Below are 25,434 nucleotides of genomic sequence, written 5' to 3'. Positions count from 1 at the left end.
AGACAGTCTTTTGTGTGACTTTCACTGAGTGTTCAAAGCCAATGACTGACCAGACACCATCCCAGGAGGCTTCTGCTCCCCCAGCCCAGTCCATTTCATTCTGACAGAGAGAAGGGGGAGACCTTGACATTCATTATCAAATGCAGAAGCATACTGGGTAATTGCTTTTATTTTATGCTCAATACATGAAAAACACATCTGCTCTTTCAAATTAATGAAAATTAAACAAAGAAAGAAAATCTAGATAGCATAGCTTGTTCATCAGAAAAAAACAACAATCAGCATTTTACTTAGCATTACAGACTTAATTATGTTAGTTAAGGTAGAAGGTGAAATTGAGGAGTAAGGTTTTCTGTTGAATTAAAATTGATTGACTCCAGAACATGTCCTTAAATTGAAGAAAAGAAATAACTTGACCTTTGAAGCCATCAAAGTTATAAAACTTCCTTTAAAAATATAATTTTCTCTTGGGGAAGTTTGATTGATCACTTCTAAGCATGCTGTCAGCACACATTATAATTTTCCAATAATTTGGACAGGCTTCATCTAAAGATAGAGAATGTTGTTCAGACAGCAGTGGAAGAAACATTATTTGCAATCCCAGGTAGGGGAAAGCATTAATCTCCAATTCATATGCAAAACAACAAATATGTATAATCCATTCCTTCTGGCTTAATTAGTATAAATAAATAAATAAATAAATAAATAAATAAATAAATAAAGGGAGTGACAAAGACTGACTGAGCAACACTGTATTCTATGCATAATATTGGTGTTTGGAGAGAGAGCCAACTAATTGGTCACATCGGTGCTTTGCCAGCCTGGCAAGTCACACATGAGCTGGGCCATGTCCCTGACTGAAAAGCATGTAAGTCAAAGCTCAGGGAAGACAATGAGAGTGGAACATTAGAATATACTTCTGAGGATGTACTTGAAGACTTACCAGATACAGAGCACAATCAGACATTGGATTGGCAATAAAGGAGAATGTGGATTCTAGTTGCATTTTCCATTGTCTTTCTAGCCGGGGGGGGGGGGGGGGGGGAGAGTTCCTTAATTTGTAATTAAGTCTCAAATAAGCTTTTTGTGTCCTAACCTAGTTCTTATTTAAGCTTATTCTCTACCTCCACACTCAGCTTCTCTCTCTCTCTCTCTCACACACACACACATACACACACACACTCACATAGGCCCCCACATGTAACATTGACTTTACACCTAAACAAACTTAATAGAGAATTTAAATGGACAAAACTTGGCACTCTAGCATTCATACAGCTGAAAAATACCAGTTTAATGTAACCTAATTTAACTCTTGTGCAAACATACTGTAGTTCAGTTATTGCAAAAAGGGGTCATCTTTACATTTTAATTAGAAACTTAAATCTACTGTGAAAAGAAAGTAGGAAAGTTGCAGTTGGAAAACTGCACGTCGTGCTAAATAAGAAAATGTGTCTTATGCTTTTGATATCTTGACATATTCAGTGGGTCTGAAATTCCACCAAAAAGTCATATATTTGACCAAACCTGCTGAGGTCAATTGCAATACTCTGAAGTCCAGCATTCTTTTCCTGAAATCTATCTTTTCTTAATGTCTGCCTTCCCCTAATGGATGGGTCCATCCGTACCACACTATGCCCATTCTAGATTTCTTTCTGCTTCTACTGCATGTGTGTGTATGTTTGTATGTGTGTGTGTCTAAATGGTGGCTGGGTTCATTATAAAAAGATAATATTCATCAGTCTGTTCTATGATGAATTTCAGAGGGAAGGTGGGGGTGGGTGGTTGGTGGGTGGGGACTGGTTAACAGAGGAACTTATATGTATATATGCACAGCCCATGGACACACAGACAATAGTGTGGTGAAGGCCTGGGGAGGGGACAGGAGTGGGGAGGAGGAGTGCCAATGGGGAAACAAAAGGGGGATATCTGTAATACTTTCAACAATAAAGATAATTTTAAAATATATATGATAATTTAATAATTAATGTCTCAATATCTATACTTGCTGGTTTGTGCTCTGTAGCTTTAGTTATTTATCTTGTGTGGTACTAATATTTCTGACATTGTCTGGTAAGCTCCCTGTATATTCTGCCATTATTTATGCTCTCACAAATCCCGGGTAAATTCCCAAGAAACCTTGTGTAATGGAAATAATAATGAACTTTGAGAATAATATCATCTAAGAGGTTATGTGGTTTGTTTATGAAAACAATATTTTATAATCATAAAGACTTGTAGTTCTTACCATGACAGTTACTTAATATGGTAGAAAAGAAATTTTCCTCATTTATAAAATGAAATCTTTTGAGTAATTGTTGAGGAATTCAATGAAAATGTGCTTAGAATGTAAAAGATCCGATATTAATGATATAAAAAAAACTTAGGGCTTTAAAATATCTTTTATATTATATGTTCTTCAGCAATGGAGCAAGGTTTAGGATATTTTTCACTTAATTCCAATCCATTGCCCTAGATATTAAATGCACTGTATGACTAAGATCCCATAATGTTATTGAGTTATGCTTCTGTCATACCTCCTAATGGCTTAATCTTTGTAGCAGTTACCAGTTCTTGGAAGACAGTTGAAGGTTTGCAGAAAAGTAGATGCAAATCTTATTTGCTGTAAAGAGCAAGTACAGTTTCAAATGTCTGCATGTTAGTGGTACATTTCTAGGATCAAAATGATTATTCTCTCATGGCAATGTTAAATTAAATCCTTACATCCATAAATAATTATCTGAGTGCTTCAATAAACATCAGACCATAGTAACTGTAGGAATTCAGTGGGAAGCTGTGACTGTTCCCCTTGACTGTGCGAAAAAATAGTACTGTTTCATTTGTGTAAATAATAATTTGCTAAAATGCCTACTATATTAAGGTATTAAGGTAAATAGTACTGTTTCATTTGTGTAAATAATAATTTGCTAAATGCCTACTATATTGTAAGGTATTATTGTAAGGTATTATGGGAAAAGAAAAGACAGTGGTAGCAAAGTAGCTCAGGCCTTCAAGAAGTTTAAAATCAAAATAGAAATGCCCTAGCCAGGGTTGCTCAGTGCTTAGAGCATCAGCCCTCAGACTGAAGGGTCATAGGTTGGATTCCAGTCAAGGTCACATACCTTAGTTGTAGGCTCCATCCCTGGCCCTGTTGTGGCATGGATGGAAGGCAACCAATCGATGTCTCTCTCTCTTTCCCCCTCCCTTCCACTCTCTCTAAAAATCAATGGAAAAAAATATCCTCAGGTAAGGATTAACAACAAAAAATTCAAAAAAGAAAAAATATATTTAGAATAATTATTAGGTAGGGGTGAATAAAGGCCACCTTCCTCTAGACTACTTCGTATACCTAGTGTGTAACAGCAAATCTTTTTTCACCTAATGTTATTTTGTCAAGAAATTGCACTACCCTCATCTTCTGTTTGAAACTTTTTGCCTTTCTTTCTTTATTTTTGCTATTTTTTCCTTTCCCTTTCTTTTCTGGCATTCCTGTAGTTTACATTGTTTTATTTCTGCCAGGAATCTATCTCTCTTCCCTGAAACAGGGCATATTTTGAATAGTGCTATATTTTCTGTAATAACATACTTGCTTTAAAAATGTATTTGTACATATAATATACATATAGTATATATGTGTATTTTCAAGTATTTTGCTTTAGTAGACAGTTTACAATCAAATCGATTACTTTCTTTATTAAATTTATTGGAGTGATACTGGTTTATAAGATCATATAGATTTCAAGCATATATTTCTATGATACGTGATCTGTATATTGCAATGTGTGCCACCACCCAAAGTCAAATCATCTTCCTTCCCATATATTTTGCCTTGTTCATCTTTTACTACCCGTCTCCCCATCCACTTACCTCTACCACCGCACTGTTTTATGTGTCTATGAGTTTTAGTTTTATATCCCATATATGTGTGAAATCATATGGTTCCTAGTTTTTTCTGACTGACTTATTTCACTTAGCATAATATTCTCAAGTTCCATATATGTTTCACAAATTGCAGTATTTCATCTTTTCTTATGACTGAGTACTATTCCATAGTATATATGTACCACATCTTCTTCATACAATCCTCTATCAAAGGACACTTTGAATAATGCTGCAATAAACATAGGGATGCATATATCTTTGCCAATAAATGTTTTCCAGTTTTTCAAATAGATATCCAGAAGAGGGATTGCTGGGTCATAATGGTAACTTTATTCTCATTTTTTTTGAAGAACCACCATACTGTTTTCAGTGGCTGTATCAGCTTACATTCCCTCCAGCAGTGAATGAGGATCCCTTTTTCTCCACAATCTCTACAACACTTGTTAGTACTTGTCTTGTTGATAATAGCCATTCTAACAGGTGTAAGATGGTATTTCATTGTAGTTTTGACTTTAGTTTCCCTAATAGCTAGTGAAGTTGAACATCTTTTCATATATCTGTTGGCCATTTGTATGTCTTGGGAGAGATATCTATTCACATCCTCCCCCCATTTTTGAATTGGTTGTTTGTTTGGTGTTGAGATGTATGAGTTCTTTATATATTTTGGATATTAACCTCTTGTTGGAGCCGTTGTTTGCAAATATCATCTCCCATTCAGTTGGTTGCCTTTTTGTTTTGTTGTCAGTTTCTTTTGCTGTACAGACGTATTTTAGCTTTCTTTTCATCTTTATTGTTGAAAGTATTACATATGTCCCCTTTTTTCTCCCATTAATCCCTTATAGCCTGCCACCAACCTCCCCCACCCCCCCAACATTCACCACTCCATTGTCTGTGTCCAGGGGTTATGCATATATGCATACAAGTTCCTTGGTTGATCTCTTCCCATCCACCCACCCACCCAGCCTTCCCTCTGAGATTTGATAGTCTGTTCCATGCTTCTATGTCTCTGGGTCTATTTTGTTCAACAGTATTTTTTCCTTTACTTCTCTGTCCCCATCAATTAAAATGACCCATTTCCCATGTTTCTACTTTTTCAGTGTGTAAAGCCCATTTGTGTAGGTTATTTTACTTGATACAAATAAGTACCTTGAGAAGAATTCAGAGCAGTTACCATAATTGGATTTCTTTAGTATGAGATAATAAGTTAGTTTTTAAAAATCCATACCTCTAGTGAGAATGGCACATTCTAAAACAGAGTTCAGGTCTTATGTACCTTGTGTAATTTACTTTCTAAAACAAGAAAGTAGACTCAAGATTTTCTATAGATTGCTAACAACAAAAAGACTTGTTGTATTTGTTATGTTTTATTGAATTTTTTTGTTTTTTGTTTTTAGAGAAAGGAAGGGAGAGGGATAGAAATATTGGTGAGGGTGGAACATCATCGACCAGCTGCCTTCTGCAAGGCCCCTACTGGGGATCTATACTGCAATCCGGGCATGTGCTCTGACCAGGAATTAAACCTGCTACCTCTTGGTTCCTGGGTCGACACTCAACTGCTGAGCCACACTGGTCAGGCCAAAAATGATTTTGAATTAAATTCTCAGTTAATCCAACCTTTTGATTAATCACAAACCCCTTTCATTCAGCAGTTCTTTTAGGTAAGATGTTCTTATGGAAAAGACATAATTTATTCTCTGAAAACAGAAACATTGAACTTTTATGCCATATATCCTCCACAAATTTCCATTTACATATTGTTTTTGAAATAAAGAAGAGTTTATAAAACCATAAAAATAATTTTTAAAAAAGATATGACAATCTATCTGCCAGTTTGGTTTCATGATCAAGAATTATGAGTTTTATTTATTTCTTCATGTAATAGAATTCAATATAAACTTGATATTGATCACAGTAGCTCAATTATCTCCTATTTTGATGGCTGGATAAGTTCACTTATGAAGAATGACATAAAGTTGTTAGAAACATATGTGCATCCCCTTAGTAATTATTTGTCAAAATAATATATAGTGAAAACCTACCAGTGAGAGGCACTATACCACGTCTGTGTAATACAAGGGAAAGCAAATCTGAGATGGTCCCAATCCTAGTGGAATATCTTTTCCACCATTTGAGTCTATTTTGCAGCAACTCTACACTATTTAGTTATATTTATCTGAAAATATTGAATGTACAAATTTAGGGAGAAAGAGTAATTTCACCAATTAATTGTTATGGTTGTGATTATAAATCATGCATTATTAAATAAATTGTATACATGCAGTTTCCCCTATGTAGTAATAGTATACATTTTTTTGTTTGGTTGTTTCTATTGAAGTAGCTCTTGGATAACCAAATTATTAACCCATGTAGTATTATTGAGTCAACTGTTCTACTTTAATGTAGTTTTTGTCATAATACAGAATCAAAGAATATTAACCAGAAGGAAACTCATCTAGTCCAAACCCCAATTTTACCATAAACTATTTTCTAGATAAGCAAAGTGATTGATTAAACATCATAAACCAAGTTCCTTGGGACTACATCTGGTCACTATGATGCATCACAGTGGAATGTAGTGAGAAGTCATTGTATGTCTAATATTTGAATGGCAAATGTTACTGATTCATATTCCTGCCACTATGTCCTAACCCTCAGGTAGATTATACAAAATTTAATACTGTTTTGGAAAGTTTATTTTTATAATCAAGGACTTTACTGTAAGTGATTTTATGACAGCAATATTCATTCAAACATCTATTTAAAATTGATCACTGATAAGTGATAAAAATAAAATTCACTCTTTAATTGCTTTGAATTTTCTAATCTATAATAATAAAAGCATAATTTGCTAATTATACCAGATGTCCTTCCAGACGCCCTTCTGGATGAAGCCGGGGCTACCCGGTCCTGGGTGCCTACCAGTGACCGAAGGGAAGCCTGAGTCCCGGTTGCCAGAGGGAAGTCTGTGCAGGCAGCTGAGAGAAGGAAGGCCTACTCTTGCACAAATTTTGTGCATCGGGCCTCTAGTATTACAATAAAACAAATAAATAACAAAAAATGTTGTGGATTTTCACTAATTGACCACCAGCATGTTCTTTAGGAGAAAAGAAATTGAGGCTTTACTCGGTATGTATGTATTTTCCCAGTGTAACATCAAATAATAGATTATTATAATTTATTGGTTCTATAGACACATGATTTTAAAAGAATGCAACTCTTCTAAGAGCCAACTGTGATATTTCTATATGGTGCTATGATAGCAGGTAAGAGGCATACACACCTGTGCAATGCCCAAGTCAGAGATACATTAACTCATCATTATTCTTGCCACTCCTGAATCAATCTAAATACTCTCCAAGACTTAGATTAGAGTAGGCTTGGCAGCCACTCTTAATTGATCAGTTTTGGCAAATGAAATGAAATCTACTTGATATCCCTTAGGTGAACAATCACTTTATCATAAAGATGCTTCTTCTCCTCTTTTTGTTTCACTTTAGCTATTCTTTAGAATTTGACAATTAAGTTTTAATAAAATAGTAAATCGTGTTATTTTTGTGGCCATCACGGTATGATATAATGTAGTAATTTATGTCTCACATTGATATAGAGAAATCAAATTAACAGGTTTTTGTTGTGCATTTAGTGTCTGGCAAACAGTGTCCCATTCTTAACAACAGAGAGGTGCTGCGAAAAGAACAGAGGTTTATTCAAGTGCCAGCAACCATAAAAGATAGGGAACTATTGTCCCAAAGACCATCTCTATAGCTCTGGTCAAGCTAACAAATTTTATAGGGACAAAAGAAGGGGAGAGGACACTGTAGATGTGCAGGATGTGTAAGGTATATAGTATGTATAGGATGTATATAAAGTCTTCCTGTAGTACTTGACATAGATATTTTATGGCCAGCATTTATGATCTGGCCATCTATTTTTTGTCAGCTGAATTCCTGTGGCTGGGCAGTCAGTGTCAGCTGGAGTCTTGAGGCCAGGCTGCTTCCTAGGTTAACACAGGAATGGAAACTTTTGAACTGTAAGGTATCTTAAAAAAAATCTTTTAACATGCAAGCTCTAGTTTTGAGAGAAAAATCAGGTTAGCGTAAAAAGCTGATTTAACATTTACTAAGATTAGCAGATGTAGCTTTACTAGTATATAAATTATTTTATAAGTTTACTATGTTATTTCTATACTATGGCTAATCAGATTATTAGAAGTAGTATGTCACATCCATTCCATGTTACATTAAGAGAATCTCAATTTGGAAATTGGTTTTGTAACAATATTGGAAAATATGTCATAATGTTTAGTTTATTGGTCTCAGACTCAAAATTAAGGATTAAACTTTATAATCTATGTTTACATTGTTTTGGTAAGGAGAAGAACAGTTAAGAAAATAATTTCTATCATTATGTCCAAAAATGCTTGATAAAAGTAATTTCTTAATTTTAGGAAATCGTTTTTAAATTTAAACTTTTTACTATTTTAGATCTTATTAATTCTTGAGATAATGAATTAAATAAGGCCATACTGTTTAGTATGTAAATGTTGGTTGAATTGAGCTTCCAATCTTTAATGTGCTTAAGGTAGAGGGTTTAAACACTTAATATGGTTTCTTCTGATAAGACTTGAAAGATGCTCAATTTGGTAAATATCAGATGAATAGCAAAGATTCTAAGAGGTATACAATTTCAGATGTTGAATATTAGTAAAAAGTTTCATCTCATTAGTATACTGTGCTAAATGAGGTACTTATCTACTAACTATTTTTCCCAGATGTTTATCTTTTAAATAAGGATTATTAAATAATTTCTGTATAATCCTATGCACAAAAGTTGAGTTTGATTAAGTGATTAACATCACATCATAGTAAGATATTGGCAAAGCCTAGAATTCAATAGTTCTAATAGCTCCTATATTCAGGAAAAGGAAAAATTCTTAATTATTTAGTGTGTGCTCATAGAGCAGCTTATCTATGCTCACATCCCAGCTATGTTTAGTTGCTTAATTATGTATGTGTATTAAATATAAGTATAAATAGTGCAATCTTATAACATTTTTATTCCCTAACATCCTGCACAGCACAAAATGAATATTTAATCTATAGGTACTTCTTAATTTGAAAAAAAAGAGAGGACAATTTATTTTGTTTTATTTCCCTTTTGTTTGCTTGAAGATGTTAAAAACAAAAAAACAAGAATGCAAGATTTCTTGTGAACAATATGCTCAGAAAAAGAGTATACTGTTTTATCCAGAAAAACATAAAGTAGACTACTTTAAGCTGATAGGAGCCATGATCCTATAAAAGAAAATGTGGTCTTAAAACTCCAGATAATTTCTACTTGTTGCAATTATAATTGAAAATAATCAGTTCTCAAGAGTGGCAGGTTTATTACACATTGATTTTATGGTCCCAGGCACTGCTTAGTAAGAATTCTATTTTGTAATGCCATTAAAATGTTTGTAAGTTAGATATGTACAGAGTTGCTTTGTATTAAATAAGTTTGGCAATTTAAATCTGTAATTTTGGGTTAAGAATTAAATCATTTAAGTGATAGCTAAGAAAAATCCAATAGTAATTCCCTTAAAATTAAAACAAATAAGAAAACAAGTTCAAGAATTTTATTTCATTCTTCTGTTGGATCCATGCTAAAGTAATTATGCAATCAGCAATTAATCACTTCTAGGCAACAGTAGGGTATTGTAATTATGGAAAATAATGTATTCTCCTAAAATGGTTGGATAATAACCAACTGAGCTTTTTAACACATACATTGAGATAATAGAGAAGAGACAATAAAAATTAGTTGTGCTCCTCTGGAAAAGCAAACACAAATTAAATTAACATGCAAATATGCAAATTATTGAATGCCATTCCTGAATGTACATTAAAATGGAACAAACTAAGCTAAACAAATGTTCAATTGGGTTTCTACAGTGATGATCTCTTTCTTTGCCTATGCCTGTTATGGATTATTAATATTTACTAACATTTTAATCTGTCAGAAATATCTACACTAATAAAAGAGAAACATGCAAATTGACCATACCTCTGTTACGCCCCTAAGCCATGCCCACCAGCCAATCAGGAGCAAGTATGCAAATTAATCCACCCAAGATGGCTGTGGCCACGGAAATAACAGGAGGCTTGGGTTGTCCCTGGCAATGGAAGAAGCCAAGCTTCCCGCCCTGCCCTGGCCGGTCCTGGCCTCTGCTCAAGGCTACAAAGTTTCAATTATAGAAGATAAATAAATCCCAGATACCAGGGCCTCCGCTTGGGTCCCCGGGGGGCATGGCTGGCCTGCAAACCACCACAGGCCCCTCGCCCAGGCCACCTCATGCCCCACGGGAACCCCCACCCTGATCTGGGATACCCTACAGGGCAAACCAGCTGGCCCCCACCCATGCACCAGGCCTCTATCCTATCTAATAAAAGAGTAATATGCAAATTGACTGTCACTCCAACACACAAGATGGCTTCCCCCATGTGGTCAAAGATGGCTGCCCCCATGTGGACACAAGATGGCTGCCACAAGATGGCCAGCAGGAGAAGGCAGTTGGGAGGGACGAGGCCTGCAAGGGAGGGCAGTTGGGGGCAACTGGGATCAGGCTTAAATGGGCAGTCGGACATCCCTCAAGGGGTCCCAGATTGGAGACGATGCAGGCTGGGCTGAGGGACACCCCAACCCCTTGCACAAATTTTGTGCACTAGGCCTCTAGTTTTAGATAATAAAATTCATAGGATAAAAGAAAATAAAACTATGAAAATTAAATGAATAATAATTTATAGTGATTACTGTGATAAAATGAAACATTAACCTCATATATACTAGTAATTGCCATTTTTTTACCTAGCTTCAGTTAATTTCTGCACATCTCTTCTTAGAAACAGCTGATAAATAACAAAAGAATAAGGGAATTCTAACTTTAAGCCTTGTTTACCCATTTACTTGCTATCTTCAACAAATTATTAAACTCCTCAAAATTTTAAAAGATATCTCACAGTTTTTTTTTTTTTTGTTTGGGTCCAGTGTGATAATTTGTAATGTAGCCCATCATGATTGGATAGATTAAATATATTATAGAGATAGATGATAGATAGATAGATAGATAGATAGATAAAGAGATTTATTTATTTTTCTTATTTACTTCTCCCATAACTTTATCTGCTAAATATCTCCCCACCTAACATATTTGCCTTAGCATAAGTTCTTATAATTTTGGAAATTAGCATTGCTTGATTTGTATTTTTAGTTTTTCTATTTTCCACAATTATCTGAATTATTAATAAGCAAGGGTAATTTTTAAGCTCTTTAATATCCTTTGAGAATATATATGTATGTGTATATATATATATATATATATATATATATATATGCACACAAACACTGAGTGGCCAGATTATTATGATCTCTGAAAGCATAATAATTTGGCCACTCAGTGTATATCCTATATAATAAAAGGCTAATATGCAAATTGTCCCCTCGACCAGGAGTTCGACCAGCAGGCAGGCCAGCCAACCACCCATGTCCCCTCCTGCTGGCCAGGCTGGCCAGACCCACCCATGCACAAATTCATGCACCAGGCCTCTAATATACATACTGAGTGGCCAGATTATTATGCATTCAGAGATCATAATAATCTGGCCACTCAGTGTGTGTGTATGTGTGTATATATATATATATATATATATATATATATATATACATATATATGATATAAAGTAGTTATATGATATAAAGTAGTTAGGCAGGCAATGGTACAATTTCATAAGAAAGATAAAAATTTATAGAATATACTGTTAAACTAAGTAGACAAGATTTTTAATAAATAAATTTATTTAATGAGAAAGCAATCACATATAACTCCAAATTAACTCAGACCTGTCCCCTTTGTCTTAAGAATTTATTCACAGAGTTTTATGAACTAGTAGAGGCCCAGTGCACGGATTCATGCAGATTGAAAGGAAATTAATTAGAAGGTGGCCGGCTGGGCAGAACTGAGCGAGATGGGCAGGACACGCCCTAGAGCCAACCTCCCACAATCCCTCCCCAGCTGGCCATACCTGGGGCAGCGCAGGGGCTGGAGGGCATTCGTGTAGTGAGCAGGGTCCCTCCAGCAGGTGGGGTCCCTCAGCCTGGCCTGCAGGGATAGGGTAGAAGCTGGCAGTCCAACATTCCCCAAGTGATCACTCTGCAAAGGCACTCTGCAAAGTTGCTGTGGTTTGGCAGCTCCTGCGTTGAACATCTACTCCCTGGTGGTCAGTGCACATCATAGCTACTGGTCAGAGCATCTGCCCCCTAGTGGTCATTGTGCGTCATAGCTACCAGTCAGATGGTCGAATGGTAGAACAGTCAGAAGGTCACTTAGGCTTTTATATATATAGATTGGTTTTCTCCTCCAGAAAATTTGTTGTTAGAATGAGAAGTTGGTGGTAAGGCTGGTGGATTTATAATGATATAAAAATTGAGAAATTATGTGAATTTAAAGATTATTTTGAATATATATGCAATGACTGACATTGAAAAAAGAAACATCTGAGGTGCTTTTTACACATTATAATTCCAGCTGCCACACTGTCATGATAATTCAGTTGAAACTAGGAGTGTAGCATAGGAATTACCCTGAGATAACTATTAATTTTATCAAATTTGAGAACTCTCAGTCTTGCTTCAAACATAATACCTTATGAGTCTTAGTGAGCTCTAGATTCTTCACAGGGAAAAAAAAATGAATCCTTATAAACTACCAAAGAACAAGTCACACCATTTTATAATAGAAAGAATCTGTAGTTTCAAGACCTTGCTTATATCACATTCCATCTATTAACTGCTGTGCTCCTTTTGTTAACTCTCATCTTTGTGGTCTTTCTTTCATCCATAAGTTAATTAAGATCTAAGCTGTTTTTCTAATGAAAAAAAAAACACAACATGTATATAAATATACATATACAAAAACAAACAAAACAAACAAAACAAAACAAAAAAACTAGACACACTTTTGGGACATTTTCTCAGAAACACCGAAGTCATCAGAATTTAAATCACTAAGCAAAGATTTTGAAGTCTAGGAGAGGAAAAGTACAGTTCCTTTGGTGTTGATTATAACTATGCCTTCCAAAAGATTTTCTCACCTTCTTAGGTATAGCATCTAAAAAAAAAAAAAAAGATAATATTAGAGAGATTTCTCCTTTTAGGAAGATGGGGTAGATATTTTCCCTATTACTTCTTCTAAGTATAATTAAGAAACCTGAACATTATATTTAAAACAATGATAATAAAACTCAGTGTTGCAGAGAGAAGAGAGGAAAACTAATAAACCAGAGTCCTCAGAACCTGAAGAATAACATGGCAATGAATTCTTTTTCTTTTTCTTCTTCTTATTTTAAATTTTGGTTTTATATATGCCAGATATAGAATTGAAGAAACAGAAAGCCCCAAAATGATACAGAATAAAATGGTGAGCACAGAATGAAATGCCAACAAGTGTGTCCTTTCTCTATTCGAAAAACCAACAAGATCAAGAGGATCAAGAAAGATACGTTGTGTATATATAACGTTATGCCTAGAGCAACCTCTAAGAAAGCTGCTCAAGGATAGATACTCAAAATACTATAAGTTAATCAAAATGTAAATACAAAATTGTTCAAGTAACTCAAAGAAAGGCAGAAAAAATTTTAAAAGAATAAACAAAAAATAAATAAAATACCTGACAGAAGCCCTAAAACATCAATAATTACATCATATACCTCAAGTACAAAATAGAACAAAGTAAAAAATGGAAAAACATAAATCTAAAGAAAACAAAAGTGGCTATATCTGGTAAAGTTTATTTTAGAGCAAAGAAATAAGAGGTATGAAGGTTATGCAATGAGTAAAAAGTTGTTCCACCAAAAATACCAAATAATCCTCACTGTATATGTGCCCCTCCCCCCAAAAAAGAGCTGCAAAATATATGGAGTAAAATTTGACAGAATTGAGAGCAAAAATAGACAAATTCACCATTGTATTGTAATACTTCAGTACCGCTTTATCAGAACTAGTTAGAACATCTAGATATAAGATCAGCAGAAATACAGGAATAACTAAACACACTATCATCCAATATGATCTAATCAATGTTTATAGAAGTTACATTATAGTTATATATAGTTATATATCAAGATGTATTATACCCTGGAGAATAAAACATACACTGGCAATTTGAAAAGAATTAAAATTACACATACTATGATATACAATTAAAATGGACTCAACTAAAAAGCAGTAACAGAAAAAAAAAAACACAACAACAAAGTTTCCAAACTCTTTTAAATAAACAACACACTTCTAAATAATCCATAGGTTAAAGAGGAAGCTTCAAGGGAAATCAAGATGTATATTTCAGGAATTGAGTCTGCAGCCTGGGCATGTGCCCTGTATAGGAATTGAACCTATGACCTTTTGGTGCACAGGAAGAGGCTCAACAAACTGAGCCACACCAACCAGGGCTTTTTTAAATTTTATTTTATTGATTTTAGAAAAAAAAGAAGGGGAGAGGGAGAGAGAGAGAGAAATATTGATGTGGTATAGAGGCAAGTAGTGACTCCAGAGTAATAAGAAGGTGTGCCTTTGGAATTCAACAAATATGCCTTCCAATTCTGGCTTCACCACTTTCTATTTTTGTGTCCTTAGGCAAACAACTTAATCTCCTTGAATTCCAATTTTTACTCTGTAAAATTGGGATAATATACATTTGTTCAAGTCAACGTGAAGATGAAAAATAAGAATGTAGCCCAACTGGTGTGGCTCAGTGGTTGAGCTTCCACCTATGAACCAGGAGGTCATGGTTTGATTTCCTATCAGGGCACATGCCTGGGTTGCGGGCTAGATCCTCAGTGGGGTGTGCAGGAGGCAACCAATCAATGATTCACTCTTATTATTGATGTTTCTATCTCTCTCTCCTTCTCCTTTTCTTTCATAAATCAACAGAAACATATTTTAAAACTAGAGGCCCGGTGCATGAAATTCATGCATGGGGGGAGGGGTATGTGTCCCTCAGCCGAGCCTGCACCCTCCCCAATCTGGGACCCCTCGAGAGATGTCCAACTGCCTACTGGGATCGGGCCTAAATGGGCAGTCAGACATCCCTCTCACAATCCAAGACTGCGAGCTCCCAACCGCTTTCCTGCCTGCCAGCCTGATCACCCCCTAACCACGCCCCTGCTAACCTGATCGATGCCTAACTGCTCCCATGCCAACCTGATCACCCCTAACTGCCCTCCCCTGCAGGCCTAGTCCCCCCCAACTGCCCTCCCTTGCAGGCCTGGTCCCCCCCAACTGCCTGGTCCCTCCCAACTGCCCTCCCCTGCAGGACTGGTCTCCCCCACCTGCCCTCCCCTGCCAGCCCGGTCACCCCTAACTGCCCTCCCCTGCTGGCTTGGTTGCCCCCAACAGCCTCCTCTGCTGGCCCAGTCACCCCTAACTGCCCTCCCCTGTAGGCCTGGTCCCTCCCAACTGCCCTCCCCTGCAGGCCTGATTGCCCACAGCTGCCCTCCCCTGCCGGCCATCTTGAGGTGACCATCTTGTGTCCACATGGGGGCGGCCATCTTTGACCACATGGGGGCGGTCATCTTGTGTGTTGGAGTGACGGTCAATTTGCCTATTACTCTTTTATTAGATAGGACAAATAAAAAATAATAGTGTATATAATGTGTTTAACTCAGTGTCTGGCTTAAATTACTTAATAAATGATTATTTCATGTTATTATCCTTATTTTTTCCTAGGGCTAATGTTTTCCTATACAGGCTGGAAAAGAGGAAATTAACTATTGAGTGGATAAGGAAAAGTGCAGAGGGAACTTACGAAAATATATAAAACAAGACAATCCCCACCCATTTCACAGGGCTGCCTGGGGCTAGCCTGGCCTATTGAAACTTTAACTTAATCTTTTCCAAAAGTTGACTATTGTACTGATACAAAACTCTCTTTCTTCAAACTGTTAGTATACAGATAATTAGAAATAGGATAAGCTGACTGCTTCATTCTATCTTAATAGACATACTAAATTAACAATAGACATACTTACCTAGAAGATGGACAAAGGAAAAAAGGATAAAGTAACTGCCATTTCTTGCTCTGACTCAATTCAACACTAACTTGATCTATTTATCACTATAATTAGAATCTCTGCTTTGTTCTTTAATGAAGGATACTGTAGATAAGTCAATATCATTCATTCATTATCCCTGAATGCTGAATAATTAAATGCACAGTGTTTGTATCTCAGGTAGGTAGTCTTGGGTATTCCCCATCTCATCCTCATTCCTCCACCAAAGTTGAGGAACAGTCACAGGAAAGGACATACTATTGAGATGCAGTGTACATAAGGAAAAATTTTAGTGTAAGAATGAAAGAGATTCACATTTTTTCCTGAATAATGTTTTCTACATCCACTTAATAAGCTTTTCTCTCTTGCAAATCCTGTAAAGTATGGGCAGGGTGGGAAGTTCTTGTTTGTGAAATATCCTAATCTGAACACATCCAAGGTGAGCAGCCTTGCCTTGATATATTCCTAAAAACATGTTTCCCTATACTGACTCATTTACTCTCTCTGATGTGGCTTTTTCTGTTCTTACTGCATAGTTGTAAGTTGTGGAGGATAAATTAGGCCCTGGGTTAATTAGAACAAAAGTCAAAGTTGGCATCTCCCTTGCAGGGGCCTGAACCCTCACCCCATCTGAGGGAGGTCTCCTGCCCCCATGGCTGCTTTGCTTCCCACACCCAGCTCAGATCAGGACACAGGTGACAGACAGAGTGACTTGGCCCAGCTCAGATTGGGACCCAGGTAACAGACAGAGACTTGGCCGACAGCAGCTGCCCCATATCTAAATCCAGCCTAGCACCAGGAATGCTCAGGACCTACTCAAGAATGCAAATAATCCTTTCCACTAATATTTACATGGTAAATTAATATTGTTGGTAGAGTATTAAATTTGACAGTAAAATAATAATCAAGTTTTCAGATTAATTTAAATAGGCTAATTGAAATAAGTGAATATTCAAGAAAATTTAATTGTACTGGACAAAAAGCTGTTCCTAATGTGGTAACTAAAATTTCTATTGGTAGTTCATCTCATGGTAAAATTCCTGAACATGCAATGAAACTAAAGCAGTCATATTTTTGTGCAAAAAATTAAAATTTAAAGTTATCAAGACTGTATTATAAAAGTTACAAAAGCCTCCATTAATCAAAAAAGGGGGGATAGTAGGGTAATATCATGTAAGAAAAAATATCCTATAAGTAAATTACATCTAGAAAACTTTTACTTTACAAAATTAGTTTTCATTTGTAATGCTAACAGCAAGACACCCATGAAAAACACACATGGTGTCTAAATAAGACAAAGGAAAATCGTTTGGGCAAAAATAAAAAGGATCCCAAATCAATTATATAGAAAAGATTCCTTTATTAACTTTTGGTCAAGAATATGTTTGTATATTTTCAGAAAACAACTCCAAGACCATGTGGATTCCTGCAACAGAGAGGAATTGACAGGTCTGCTCCAACCACGAAGGCAAGAGGAGAAACAGTCCAGAGATGGAAGACGCTGATGACGCCTTGCCACGCTAGCAGTCAGAAGCTGTGTGACGCAGCAGCGTGCCTAGGACCAAACCAGAGAGGGTTGGACCTGCATTGCCACCATGTGCCCACCATCCAGATATCATTGCTGACATGTACACATAAGGAACTGTTTGACATTGAAACGGGGACTCAGAACTGTTGGACATTGAAATTGGGACTCAAACATTTTTTGTTATTATATGTTTATTTCTAGTCTGAAGAGGCAGATTTTTTAAAGGAAAGAAATGGGGAAAAAATAGATACAGAGGCAACGAAGCATTGAACAGACTGTCAAACTACAGCGGGAGGGCAGAGGAGGTTGGCGGGGGCGGGGGGGGGGGGGGCGCTGTAAGAGATCAACCGAAGGACTTGTACGCATGCATATAAGCATAACCAATGGATAAAAGACACTGGGGCGGGGGGCAGGTAAAGGCATGTACTGGGGGGAAGGGGAGGCCGGGGGGAGGTCAATGGGGAAAAAAAAAAAGGAGACATATGTACTACTATTTGTAATACTTCAAACAATTAAAAAAATTATAAAAAAAAAACACGTTGGCATCTCATCCTAACTCTAAAGAGGGCAAAAAGAACTCTCCATTTGACCTTCACAGTAGATCTCAGCATGAACAGCGTAGTAGAACCATGTGAGGAGTTTTTCAAAATAGTATCTATTCTCATTCTGACTCCACACAAGCCAATTAAAACAAAATGGAATGTGGGTGGGCCTAAACATGGGTATGTTTTTATAAAAAGATTGTAAATAGTTTTCGTATGTAGTCAATTTTGAGAATCCTTAATATATAGTCTTCGTTCACCTACGTTGTACACTGGAACTTAGGGCTCAATCTAATTTGGGGCTAGAATAGTGCTCTATTTAGACATCCATGTGCATTTCTTGTTCCTTTCACAGGAGTGAGAGCAACCATTTGTAGCAGGGATTTGAATATCCAGATTCCTGAGTTCCTGCCATTTACCTCTACTTCTCGCATGGCGTATCTTCCAGTCAGAATTCAAGCAGCAAAGCAAAACCAGTGGAATATACCTACCTACATAACTACTTATATCATCTAATTGCTTAGCAACACTTTTCTTTTTTCCACAAATGGGTCACCCATGTCACGTAAGTTTTAATGTGCACCTGAGAGAGAGAAAAAGAGGGAGATTTATATTTATATAAATTACAAATGTGTGTACATAATATGTTTATATGTTTTATTATATCTAAAATTAATATATAATGCACATATGATGTATATACTTATAGCTATAGGACATGGTGGGAGCTGGCTAAGCAGTCAGAAGACACTCCCCACATCTCGTGCTACAGTGCAGAGGCCACAGGCATGAGCATGAGCAGGAACCTAACAAGGACGGACTGGAACCTATATCATTTCCTATTTCCTCCGACCCAAGGTATCCTGCACAAGCTGGGACTCCATCGTGGAGCTGAACACACATCCCTCCCTGGCCCAGGAGTTGTGAAAACTGAAGGAAAATATAGGAAGAAGGCAGAGCACTTGCAGGCCTGGCTGCGGCTTCCCACCAACAAGGTGAATGGCAGATCAGCAGCAGGGGTATGAGTGGGGTTCCAGAAAGTAGAAACGTCCTACAGTTTTCTCTCTTCTCTATATTCTGGAGTCTCTGCCTCTCGTGTAGAGGGCTTAGTCCCTTTTAAAGGACATCAAATTAATTAACTCAGGAGCACCCTGAATATCCTCCCTTTGGCATAAGTCAAAATCAACTAATGGGGATTTTAATGACATCTGCAAACTACCTCCACAGCAGCACCTCCACTAGTGTTTGACGAATAACTAGCAAAAGGTATGTTCACGCTACAAAGTGGCTGTTGCCTCCACTCCCACCTAATCTCATGAGAATCTCCCCTGTAATCCACCTACTAAAAACACTAGAGAGGAAATTCTGGGGATTTTATTTTAGCCTAGTTTAGATGGCGTGTATCACAAGTCCATCAGTCATGGCTTTCATGAATCCATGACAGTGTTTGAAACTCTTTGGGTGGGAAAGAAATCTCAGGCTTATAGAGGTAGATCATCATGAAATGTCTATCCACCAGAGTACTTAAAAGACACATGTTCGGAGGCATTGCTTCAAATTTAGTGATTGCTGCCCTTCGAAAAAGAAGCACCTCAGATGGAAGTCTTACGTCTCCCTCACCCCTCATTTTCCCTGTTTATGTTCTCTGTGTTTTCCAAGTTTCATGCAGCTAATTCTTAAAACTTCTAGGACTCAAATGGCCTCTTGAGTCTTAGTTTAGTTCTCTTTCCTTTATTCTTCTGTCATTAGAATAAAGAAATCAAAATGCTATCGATTTGTTAAAATATTGATACAGGCATCACAGAACTTTTGTGATGTCCTTAACTCCACTGATGTGAAAGGCCTGGCTTTTTAAAAAGTGTGGCCAATTTTGCTTGGGGATTGAATCGAATGTGCAATGATCTGTTCAATTGCTCACCCACTTACCTGCAGAGAATTAATTTAGCTCATCATGTAGATATGCCTTCCACTCTCACTAATTACTACAAATGAATCCAGTTTCTATTTCACATACCCATAAAGAGGAGGATTCAGCAAAACAGACAGAAATTTAAGAGCTATTTGGAAGGCAAATTACTCATCCTTTCCCATTCATATGTAGCTTGAATTGCCATTACAACAGGAGAGTAAATGTGTTGTAAATGTCTCAGAATAGACTGATCCTAACCAAATTTATGAACTGAGATTTTGTTTACTTTTTCAGTGCCCTAAACCACCCTTCAGACAAACATTGGCCAAATATATACATACAGGGTGGGCAAAAGTAAGTTTACAGTTGTGAGCATCTGAAACTGAGTTTATTCTTGTATTATTAGTTATTAATTTTTGTATTATTTATTTGTATTAAACTATAAACCTAATTTTCTCATATATATATATGTATATATATATATATATATATATATATATATATATATATATATATTCATGCATTCTATTAGATAGTAGCTAAGTATCTTCTCCTATCTTCCCTGTTATCAAAACTAACTGTTTTGAATCTGGTATGAACACATCACAATTTAGTTTAAACACATTTAAATTCAAGCTTCATTTCCCAGAAGAATGTACTGTAAGGTTGACAAAATACCTACCATGATTAAATTAATAAAAATGAAATTAAAGCATTATTAGTAAGTAGAAATAAATAAAAATAATTTGTTAAACAGAATACATTTAAACTTTAGTAAGCAGGCATATATAAAGAGATTCAAAGAGACCCTAGAATTTATTAAATTGTTCTAAAGGCTCATATAAGTACTTCATAGAAGGTATGTATATCTGCATTTAGCAGAAAAAGAAGTGCAATAGGTAAGACATTGAGTCATTCACATAGAATTAAATTTGCCCCCCTAGTTGTATGACCTGAAATAACTTACTTTTCTTAAATGCAAATATTCACATTTCTGAACTTAAAGTAGGACATTTCTTTTCCCGCTTTAATTTTTATCTATTTCACCCCATTTTTATTGGCTTAAAAAACTTAAATACAATAATACATTGAAAAGAGCTATGGATATTACATTATATAACATTTTAATATGTTAATGTCATATTTAAATTTCCTCTACATTCTAAGTAGTCAGGAGTATAAAATCCTGGAAGAATGTGTACAAATAGTACATGATTTAATTCATGCAGTGAATTCTAGCCAGGTCTAGTGTAATCAATAAGAATGTTCTATTGATTATTGTTCTTAGTGAGGATCTATAAACTAGAGCATTATAAACTCTACAGACAAGTTCTATCAGTGTCTGCACTGCTTTAGAAGACAATGCAACTTGTTGCTACTAAGCTCAGTGCAATCAATACAAGTAGCTCAGTATGTAGTTTGTTACAACAGACAGCCGCATTCGGTTATATGAAATTGCCATTTCTACCCCAAGAGGATTTTAAAGTAATAAAAATAAACGTAACCTCAAAGCCAAATAAACACTGTATTATAGTTGTTGACATGGTGATGCAAACTTATCTACTTTTTATTTAAGGCTATACTACAATTAGACCAAAAACATTATAAGGTGTAATTCCACACATAAAAATAAGATGGGGAGCATCCATTACTAGGCAGATCAATAAATTTCCACATCAAAATAGAATACATGGCCCTGGTGGGTATGGCTCAGTTGGCTGGGCACCCTCCCATGCACCAAAGGTTGTCTGTTTGTTTCCTAATCCAGGCACATGCCCCAGTTACGGGCTTGATCCCCAGTAAAGGGCTTGCAAGAGGCAGCCGGTCTACATATCTCTCTCACATTGATGTTTCTCTCACTCCTTCTCACTCCCTCTCTCTCTAAAAATCAATTTTAAAAATCTTAAAAAAAGATAGAATAAACGGAGGAATATTTGCTGTATCAAAATAGGAGAAACTGCATGCATCCCCTGAGTGCGGGGAAGCATGGGATGTGGTTGGAAAGTCTGTAAGGAGGATATCTGGAAGGCCAGAGGCCTCTGGGGGACCTTGCCGAAGGCAGCAACCCTGACTTGACTTTTCCAAACAAGTCTGAGCCCTGGGGTGTTTAGACTTCAAAATGTCCTTGTTTGAAAGACACTGCAAATGCAGGTGTTTTTTCAAGGATGCTTACCCTGCTGATTGTAACTAGAGGTTAATTTTAGCTCAAGCTATTGTTTCAATAAAAGCCAAAGAAGGCAGTTGAACAGGGCTACTTGGTGCCAATAGCCAACTAGTCAATTAGCCTCTCTTTCACAGAAACACATGTCAGAGTAATCATTCATCTGTCATTCAGGGTCTGCCTGTCAGTCCCGGCACTTGAGTATGAGGCATGTAGGGTCAGAGCCAATGCATAAGGCTTCCAAACCAGCAGAAACCTGAGAAAGTTCAGAAGTATCAGGTCCCAAGGGGTAGAACATGAAAGTGGGGTTCAAAGAAGGAGGATTAATTAAAGATTAGGGTATGAAACAATTGGGCATTAACCAACCGTTTTCTCTACCTATGTGGGCTTCTGGGCAAGCAAACCCAAAGTGAAATTTCCCATTCAACGAGCTCTAGAGGCTTCTGTTATAATTTAATCACTTTATTGAAATACATACACACACAAGCATATGCATGCACTTATGTGCACACATGTGGACACACCTTATAAGGAAATAAAATTCAGATATTTTAAGATATCAACATGAATAAAAAGTGAAGAATAAGAGCACAAAATGTATCTATTACTTTTCTTCAGAATGATTTGAAGGAATTTAATTTTATAATGATCACTAGAGGCCTGGTGCATGAAATTTGTGCACTGGGGTGTGTGTGTCCCTCAGCCCAGCCTGCACCATCTCTAATCTGGGACATTCCTCTCACAAGCCAGGACTACTGGATCCCAACAGCTCGCCTGCCTGCCTGCCTGATTGCTCCTAACCGCTTCTGCCTGACAGTCTGATCACCCCCTAACCCAGGGTTGGGCAAACTTTTTGACTCGAGGGCCACAATGGGTTCTTAAACTGGACCAGAGGGCCAGAACAAAAGCATGGATGGAGTGTTTGTGTGAACTAATATAAATTCAAAGTAAAGGAGCGGAGGGGAGAGCAAGAGAACTGGATAGAACAGCTGGATTTGGCCTGCGGGCCGTAGTTTGCCCAAGGCTGCCCTAACCACTTCCCTGCCAGCCTGGTCAATGCCTCACTGCTCCCCTGCTAGCCTGATTGCCCCTAACTGCCCTCCCCTGCTGGCCCGGTCACCCCCAACTTCCCTCCCCTGCAGGTCTGGGTCCGACCCAAATGTCTTCCCCTGCAGGCCTTGTCGCCCCCAACTGCCCTCCCTTGCAGGCCTGGTCCCTCCCAACTGCCCTCCCCTGCTGCCCTGATCATCCACAACTGCCCTCCCCTGCCGGCCATCTTGTGTCCACATAGGGTGGCCATTTGTGTGTTGGAGTGATGGTCAATTTGCATATTACCTCTTTATTATGTAGGATAATAAATATCTTCAGGAAGAATTATAAAAATAGTGCATCTGCACAAAAATAATATTCTATGAAAAAAGAATAACCTAAAGCTATTAGAAATTTAAACTATGATATATAAAAAAAATAGAACCAGAAAAATCAAAATAAAGTTGGTACTTAGGTATAAATATTAGAGGCTATTTGAGAAGTGGAAAAAAATTATTAGCCTGCATAGGAAGTGTATAGGTACTATAGATATTTCTAAATGATTAAATAAATAGATAGCAGCATAGATATTAGAGATATGACAGTAACTACCAGAAACAAACAGCTCTCAGATGGTGGATAAAACTGAGGTCAGAAATCCTGCTTTTCATTGTGAGCCCTTTGCACTATTCAATGTTTCAAAAGAGCACAATTTGTTGTTCTTATTTTTAAAACAAAAGTCAGACAAAACAATAGAGTGTCTTTAGAAATCTACATAGTACACCACACTTTAGATTTTTGAGACCAGAATTAATTGAAGCACTGTTATTTTTTAGTACCTGTAAGTCATCAGTGTGAATCAAAATCTTATGTATGTACTGGGTAATAGAGTTTTTGTTAGTGGGAGGTGGCAAAAATTATCATTATGGAATTATTGAATTCATTCCCTTCATTCTTTTCAAAAAATATTTATTAAAGTTGTCAGGTACATCAATTTGTTATCAGTACAATGATGAGCCAAATGAGAGAGGGACATCCGAGTTACCTCTCTCTCTGAGGGACAAAAGGTAAAATGCTATTACACTGAATACTTGAGTAAAGTTATTGAAACATCATAAAACTCTAAGCAAATCCTGCTGAAGAAGAGAACATATTTTCCAGTGAGAAGGGTAAATTTTTCATTCATTTTCCAATAGCAAGGAAGACAGCTGCCAAATATTGTTACCTAAAACCAAGAACACATCAGGCAGAAATGAGAACTTCTAGATTAAACCCCAGCTTTAAAAATCTTTCTTCTGAAAACTAGATTTCCTAACAGATTTTCCATGCTGTTATTTTGCTGAATCTGTTTACTCTTATATTTTAAAATATAGAAAATGGAAGCATTCTTGCATATTTAACATGTAGTCAATAAAATAAAAGAAGCGATAAAAGAGAAAAATTACATTTTCTAAAGAAAATGGCAATAAGTTCTTCTGAAGTATATTTTCCATTTTTAAAATTTAAAGTTAATAGTAAAAATCAGTGCTTTGTATGGATGTCCTTGCCCTGAGATATCCACATGAAAACAAACCAAGTTGAATGAAAAATGTAAAAGACTTAAAAGAAATACCCAGTAAGATCATCAAAGTCATTAGACCCACATCAGATCTAATATACTAACTGGGCATAGAAGGGGACATGTGTGATTTTGCTATCTACATGGCCCTCTTCAAGAAACACAGGCATTTCCAGGTGAATAATGACACAACCCAATGACCTTCATACTGTTTGACACTGTAGAATTAAGAAAACAGCTGTTAGAATATTCTTAAGGGTCTGTCTTATTAGATTTATTTTATTATTTATTCATTTATTTAACTACTTAACCACCAAACTTTTTAGAGTGCCTTCTGTGCCAGGAACTGTACTAAACAATGGGAAATAAGGAAAAGTGGATGTGATTGGTCAGCATCAATTGAGTGTTCTTTGCTGCTATTAACACTGTGTGGATACAAAGAAAGGGGAGAATGAGTGTCCTTTTGCTCCCAGTCCAGAAGGCAGTTCAGACAGACTCAATATGACCAGTTTGTGTTACATAAGTTCAAATATCAACAAACATTTGTTTATAGGGATCACTGAATATTAGACTTTGTGTCTGGACCTGTAAGGCTCTTAGAGATGGCCAATGGTAGGCTCTGTGATGTCATCCATCTTGTCTCTTTCACAAAAAGATGCTTACCAAAAATATTTAAAAATGTTCAAGTCTCTTCCATCTTAAAACAAACATATTTAAACAAGCAAAGGATTAAACAATCACA

This window comes from Plecotus auritus (genome assembly GCF_963455305.1).
Source record: "Plecotus auritus genome assembly, chromosome: 8".
In the NCBI taxonomy this organism is placed as follows: domain Eukaryota; kingdom Metazoa; phylum Chordata; class Mammalia; order Chiroptera; family Vespertilionidae; genus Plecotus; species Plecotus auritus.
The sequence above is the reverse complement of the archived record's forward strand: the minus strand, read 5'-3'. Positions refer to the sequence as shown.